The sequence below is a fragment of the Triticum dicoccoides genome, chromosome 2A (genome assembly GCF_002162155.2).
Source record: "Triticum dicoccoides isolate Atlit2015 ecotype Zavitan chromosome 2A, WEW_v2.0, whole genome shotgun sequence".
Classification (NCBI taxonomy): Eukaryota; Viridiplantae; Streptophyta; class Magnoliopsida; order Poales; family Poaceae; genus Triticum; species Triticum dicoccoides.
The window spans coordinates 718,208,906-718,216,758 of NC_041382.1; positions in this window are offsets into that span (position 1 = coordinate 718,208,906).

Consider the following 7,853-nt stretch of genomic DNA (forward strand, 5'->3'; position numbering starts at 1 on the left):
TGATTCGACTGCTGGGTGCGAGCGTTTGTCCTTTTTGGACGCCTACTCCGGGTACCACCAGATCCGTCTGTATGGACCCGATGAAATAAAGACATCTTTTATCACCCCATTCGGGTGCTTCTGTTATGTCACAATGCCATTCGGCTTGAAGAACGCCGGAGCCACATTTATGCGGATGATTCAGAAGTGCCTGCTCACTCAGATCAGTCAGAATGTGGAAGCATACATGGATGACATTGTGGTCAAGTCACGTAAAGGTTTCGACCTGCTGACCAACCTCGCTGAAACCTTTGCCAACCTCCGAAGGTATGATATCAAGCTCAATCCGTCAAAGTGCACGTTTGGAGTTCCAGGAGGCAAGTTACTCGGTTTTCTTGTTTCCGAATGAGGAATCGATGCTAACCCAGAGAAAGTAGGCGCTATACTCCAAATGAAACGCCCTGTGAGTGTGCATGATGTCCAGAAGCTTACTAGTTGCTTGGCGCCCTAAGTCGATTCATTTCTCGCCTCGGTGAAAAGGCGCTGCCTCTTTACCGACTAATGAAGAAATCAGATAAGTTCGAGTGGACTCCAGAAACTGATACAACATTTGCAGAGCTAAAAGCCCTGCTTTCCACCCAGCCAGTGCTTGCTGCTCCAATCAGCAAAGAGCCTCTATTGCTTTATGTAGCAGCCACTGGACAAGTCGTCAGTATAGTACTTACGGTCAAGCGAGAAGAAGAAGGAAAAGCGTAAAAAGTTCAACGCCCAGTTTATTATATTTCTGAAGTCCTGACCCCGTCAAAGCAGAGATATCCTCACTATCAGAAGCTTGTCTATGGAATTTACATGACCACGAAGAAGGTTGCACACTACTTCTCAGATGACTCTGTTACAGTCGTCAGCGACGCTCCATTGTCAGAGATACTGCACAACAGGGATGCAACTGGTCGAGTGGCAAAATGGGTGATTGAACTCCTTCCCTTGGATATCAAGTTTGAGGCAAAAAAGCTATCAAGTCCCAAGCAATAGCAGATTTCCTCGCCGAGTGGATCGAACAGCAACTGCCGACTCAAGTTCACTCTGAGCACTGGACCATGTTCTTTGACGGATCCAAGATGTTGAATGATTCTGGGGCTGGAGTAGTTCTAGTATCCCCCCGAGGAGACATGCTCAGATATGTCCTCCAGATTCACTTTGATTCCTCCAACAATGAAGCATAATATGAAGCACTCATGTATGGGTTGCGCATGGCCATCTCACTCGGCGTCCGTCGCCTCATGGTCTATGGTGACTCAGATTTGGTAGTTAATCAAGTGATGAAGGAGTGGGACATCAGAAGTCTGGTCATGACTGGTTACTGCAACGCAGTGAGAAAGCTTGAGAAGAAGTTCGAGGGGTTAGAACTCCACCACGTCCCCCAATTGAAAAATCAAGCAGCCAATGAATTGGCAAAGATAGGTTCCAAGAGAGAAGCCATTCCCAGCAATGTGTTCTTGGAGCATATTCACACGCCGACAGTTCAAGAAGACCCTTTCACTGAAGAGCCCCGCAACCCAAGAGCGCCACGGATCCGACTGAAGTCGAGGTCCCAACTGTGGTCGACCTGATCATGGAGGTTCTGGCCATTACTCCCGACTGGACGGCGCCCTACACTGCGTACATCCTCAGGAAAGAGAGTATGAAGAAGAAGCTCGACAGATCGTGTGTCGATCCAAAGCTTTTACTGTGATAAGAGGGCAGCTGTTCAGGGAAGGTGTGACTGGAGTCGGTCAGAAGTGCATAACACCAGAAGAAGGTCGGATGATCCTCAATGACATCCACTTGGGGACCTGTGGTCACCATGCGTCCTCTCGGGCCATCGTGGCTAAAGCATACCGAGCTGGATTCTATTGGCCATGAGCAAATGAGATGGCAAAAGATATAGTCGACAGATGTGAAGGTTGTCAATTTTACTCCGATATGTCTCACAAGCCAGCGTCAGCCCTGAAGACCATCCCCCTCATCTGGCCCTTCGCTGTTTGGGGTATGGATATGGTTGGACCGCTAAGAACCGGCAAAAGCGGCTTCACTCACGTGCTCGTTGCAGTCAACAAGTTTACCAAATGGATCGAAGCCAAACCTATCAAGAACCTTGATGCTATCATCGTTGTCAGTTTTATCAGGGAATTGACATTCAGATATGGAATCCCACACAAGATCATCACGAACAACGGGTCGAACTTCAATTCCGATGAATTCAGAGCTTTCTGCGCCTCTCAGGGCACTTGAGTCGACTATGCTTCTATCGCTCACCCGTAGTCGAACGGACAAGCAGAAAGAGCCAATGGCCTAATTCTCAAAGGACTGAAACCCTGACTGATGCGTGATCTCAAACACGTGGCAGGTGCTGGGGTTGATGAACTTTCGTCAGTTCTGTGGGGCTTAAGGACAACTCCTAATCGGTTGACTTAGTTAATGGAGCCGAAGCTGTTCTGCCAAGTGACTTGCTCCACAATGCACCCCGAGTTGAACTATTCTCCGAAGCGGAAGCGGAGCAGGCCTGACAAGATTCAGTCGATCTCCTAGAGGAGGAAAGAGAGATGGACTTGATCCGCTCGACCATTTATCAGCAAGATTTGCGTCGATTCCACGCCAGGAATGTGAGGGGTCGGTGTTGGGGAACGTAGTAATTTCAAAAAATTTCCTACGCACACGCAAGATCATGGTGATGCATAGCAACGAGAGGAGAGAGTGTGATCTACGTACCCTTGTAGACCGACAGCGGAAGCGTTGTGACAACGCGGTTGATGTAGTCGTACGTCTTCACGATCCGACCGATCCAAGCACCGTTACTCCGGCACCTCCGAGTTCTTGGCACACGTTCAGCTCGATGACGATCCCCGGGCTCCGATCCAGCAAAGCGTTAGGGAGGAGTTCCGTTAGCATGATGGCGTGGTGACGATCTTGATGTTCTACCGTCGTAGGGCTTCGCCTAAGCACCGCTACAATATGACCGAGGTGGAATATGGTGGAGGGGCGCACCGCACACGGCTAAGGAACGATCACGAAGATCAACTTGTGTGTCTAGAGGTGCCCCCTGCCCCCGTATACAAAGGAGCAAGGGGGAGGGGGCGGCCGGCCTAGGAGGGGGCGCGCCAAGGGGAGTCCTACTCCCACCGGGAGTAGGACTCCTTCCTTCCTTGTTGGAGTAGGAGAAGGGGAAAGAGGGGGAGAGGAAGAAGGAAAAGGGGGATGCGCCCCTTGTCCAATTCGGACCAGAGGGGGGGGCGCAGGCCTCCTTCCTTTTGGCCTCTCTCCTCTATTGCCGTATGGCCCAATAAGGCCCATATACTCCCCGGCGAATTCCCGTAACTCTCCGGTACTCCGAAAAATACCCGAATCACTCGGAACCTTTCCGATGTCTGAATATAGTCATCCAATATATCAATCTTTACGTCTCGACCATTTCGAGACTCCTCGTCATGTCCCCGATCTCATCCGGGGCTCCGAACTCCTTCGGTACATCAAAACTCATAAACTCATAATATAACTGTCATCGAAACCTTAAGCGTGCGGACCCTACGGTTTGAGAACAATGTAGACATGACCGAGACACGTCTCCGGTCAATAACCAATAGCGGGACCTGGATGCCCATATTGGCTCCTACATATTCTATGAAGATCTTTATCGGTCAGACTGCATAACAACATACGTTGTTCCCTTTGTCATCGGTATGTTACTTGCCCGAGATTCGATCGTCGGTATCTTAATACCTACTTCAATCTTGTTACCGGCAAGTCTCTTTACTCGTTCCGTAATACATCATCTCACAACTAACTCATTAGTTGCAATGCTTGCAAGGCTTATGTGATGTGCATTACCGAGAGGGCCCAGAGATACCTCTCCGACAATCAGAGTGACAAATCCTAATCTCGAAATACGCCAACCCAACATGTACCTTTGGAGACACCTGTAGAGCTCCTTTATAATCACACAGTTACGTTGTGACGTTTGGTAGCACACAAAGTGTTCCTCCGGCAAACGGGAGTTGCATAATCTCATAGTCATAGGAACATGTATAAGTCATGAAGAAAGCAATAGCAACATACTAAACGATCGGGTGCTAAGCTAATGGAATGGGTCATGCCAATCACATCATTCTCCTAATGATGTGATCCCGTTGATCAAAGAACAACTCTTTTGTTTATGGTTAGGAAACATAACCATCTTCGATTAACGAGCTAGTCAAGTGGAGGCATACTAGTGACGCTCTGTTTGTCTATGTATTCACACATGTATTATGTTTCCGGTTAATACAATTATAGCATGAATAATAAACATTTACCATGATATAAGGAAATAAATAATAACTTTATTATTGCCTCTAGGGCATATTTCCTTCAGTCTCCCACTTGCACTAGAGTCAATAATCTAGATCACATCGCCATGTGATTTAACATCAATAGTTCACATCTTTATGTGATTGGTTCACATCTCCATGTGACTAACACCCAAAGGGTTTACTAGATTCAATAATCTAGTTCACATCGCTATGTGATTAAGACCCAAAAAGTGATCATGTTTTTCTTGTGAGAGAAGTTTAGTCAACGGGTCTGCCACATTCAGATCCGTATGTATTTTGCAAATTTCTATGTCAACAATGCTCTGCACAGAGCTACTCTAGCTAATTGCTCCCACTTTCAATATGTATCCAGATTGAGACTTAGAGTCATCTGGATTAGTGTCAAAACTTGCCTCGACGTAACCCTTTATGACGAACCTTTTTGTCACCTCCATAATCGAGAAACATATCCTTATTCCACTAAGGATAATTTTGACCGCTGTCCAGTGATCTACTCCTAGATTACTATTGTACTACCTTGCCAAAATCAGTGTAGGGTATACAATAGATCTGGTACATAGCATGACATACTTTATAGAACCTATGGCTGAGGCATAGGGAATGACTTTCATTCTCTTTCTATCTTCTGTCGTGGTCGGGTTTTGAGTCTTACCCAATTTCACACCTTGTAACACAGACAAGAACTCTTTCTTTGACTGTTCTATTTTGAACTACTTCAAAATCTTGTCAAGGTATGTACTCATTGAAAAAAAACTTATCAAGCGTCTTGATCTATCTCTACAGATCTTGATGTTCAATATGTCAGCAGCTTCACCGAGGTCTTTCTTTGGAAAATTCCTTTCAAACACTCCTTTATGCTTTGCAGAATAATTCTACATTATTTCCGATCAACAATATGTCATTCACATATATTTATCAGAAATGTTGTAGTGCTCCCACTCACTTTATTGTAAATACAGGCTTCATCACAAGCCTGTATAAAACTATATGCTTTGATCAACTTATCAAAACGTATATTCCAACTCCGAGATGCTTGCACCAGTCCATAGATGGATCGCTGGAGCTTGCATATTTTGTTAGCACCTTTAGGATTGACAAAACCTTCTGGTTGTATCATATACAACTCTTCTTTAATAAATCTATTATGGAATGCAGTTCTGTTTATCCATTTGCCAGATTTCATAAAATGCGGCAATTGCTAACATGACTCGGACAGACTTAAGCATAGATACGAGTGAGAAACTCTCATCGTAGTCAACACCTTGAACTTGTCGAAAACTTTTGCGACAATTCTAGCTTTGTAGATAGTAACACTACTATTAGTGTCCGTCTTCCTCTTGAAGATCCATTTATTATCAATGGCTTGCCGATCATCGGGCAAGTCAACCAAAGTCCATACTTTGTTCTCATACATGGATCCCATCTCAGATTTCATGGCCTCAAGCCATTTTGCAGAATCTGGGCTCACCATCGCTTCTTCATAGTTCGTAGGTTCGTCATGGTCAAGTAGCATGACCTCCAGAATAGGATTGCCGTACCACTCTGGTGCGGATCTCACTCTGGTTTACCTACGAGATTCGGTAGTAACTTGATCTGAAGTTACATGATCATCATCATTAGCTTCCTCACTAATTGGTGTAGTAGTCATAGGAACAGATTTCTGTGATGAACTACTTTCCAATAAGGGAGAAGGTACAATTACCTTATCAAGTTCTACTTTCCTCCCACTCACTTCTTTCGAGAGAACCTCCTTCTCTAGAAATGATCCATTCTTAGGAACAAATGTCTTGCCTTTGGATCTGTGATAGAAGGTGTACCCAACAGTAACTTTTTGGGTATCCTATGAAGACACACTTTTCCGATTTGGGTTTGAGCTTATCAGGATGAAACTTTTTCACATAAGCATTGCAACCCCAAACTTTAAGAAACGACAACTTTGGTTTCTTGCCAAACCACAGTTCATACGGTGTCGTCTCAACAGATTTAGATGGTGCCCTTTTAATGTGAATGAAGCTGTCTCTAATGCATAACCCCAAAACGATAGTGGTAGATCGGTAAGAGACATCATAGATTGCAGTATATCCAATAAAGTATGGTTATGACGTTCGGACACACCATTATGCTGTGGTGTTCCATGTGGCATGAGTTTGTGAAACTATTCCACATTGTTTTAATTGAAGACCAAACTCGTAACTCAAATATTTGTCTCCGCGATCAGATTGTAGAAACTTTATTTTCTTGTCACGATGTTTTTCCACTTCACTCTGAAATTCTTTGAACTTTTCAAATGTTTTAGACTTATGTTTCATCAAGTAGATATACCCATATCTGCTCAAATCATCTGTGAAGTTCAGAAAATAACGATACTTGTCGTGAGCCTTAACACTCATCGGACCGCATACATCAGTATGTATTATTTCCAATAAGTCAGTTGCTCGCTCCGGAGAACGGAGTCTTAGTCATCTTGCCCATGAGGCATGGTTCGCAAGCATCAAGTGATTCATAATCAAGTGATTCCAAAATCCCATTAGCATGGAGTTTCTTCATGCGCTTTACACCAATATGACCTAAACGGCAGTGCTACAAATAAGTTGCACTATCATTATTAACTTTGCATCTTTTGGTTTCAAATTTATGATTATGTGTATCACTACGATCGAGATCCAACGGACTATTTTCATTGGGTGTGTAACCATATAAGGTTTTATTCATGTAAATAGAACAACAATTTATTCTCTTACTTAAATGAATAACCGTATTACAATAAACATGATCAAATCATATTCATGCTCAACGCAAACACCAAATAACACTTATTCAGGTTCAACACTAATCCCGAAAGTATAGGGAGTGTGCGATGATGATCATATCAATCTTGGAACCACTTCCAACACACATCGTCACTTTACCCTTAACTAGTCTCTGTTTATTCTGCAACTCCCGTTTCGAGTTACTAATCTTAGCAACTGAACTAGTATCAAATACTGAGGAGTTGTTATAAACACTAGTAAAGTACACATCAATAACATGTATATCAAATATACTTATGTTCACTTTGCCATCCTTCTTATCCGCCAATCACTTGGGGTAGTTCCGCTTCCAGTGACCAGTCCCTTTGCAGCAGAAGCACTTAGTCTCAGGCTTAGGACCAGACTTGGGCTTCTTCACTTGAGCAGCAACTTGCTTGTTGTTCTTCTTGAAGTTCCCCTTCTTCCCTCTGCCCTTTGCTTGAAACTAGTGGTCTTGTCAACCATCAACAATTGATGTTTTTCTCGATTTCTACCTTCGTCAATTTCCGCATTACGAAGAGCTTGGGAATCGTTTCCGTTATCCCTTGCATATCATAGTTCATCATGAAGTTCTACTAACTTGGTGATGGTGACTAGAGAATTCTGTCAATCACTATCTTATCTGGAAGATTAACTCCCACTTGATTCAAGCGATTGTAGTACTCAGACAATCTGGGCACATGCTCACTAATTGAGCGATTCTCCTCCATCTTTTAGCTATAGAACTTGTTGGAGACTT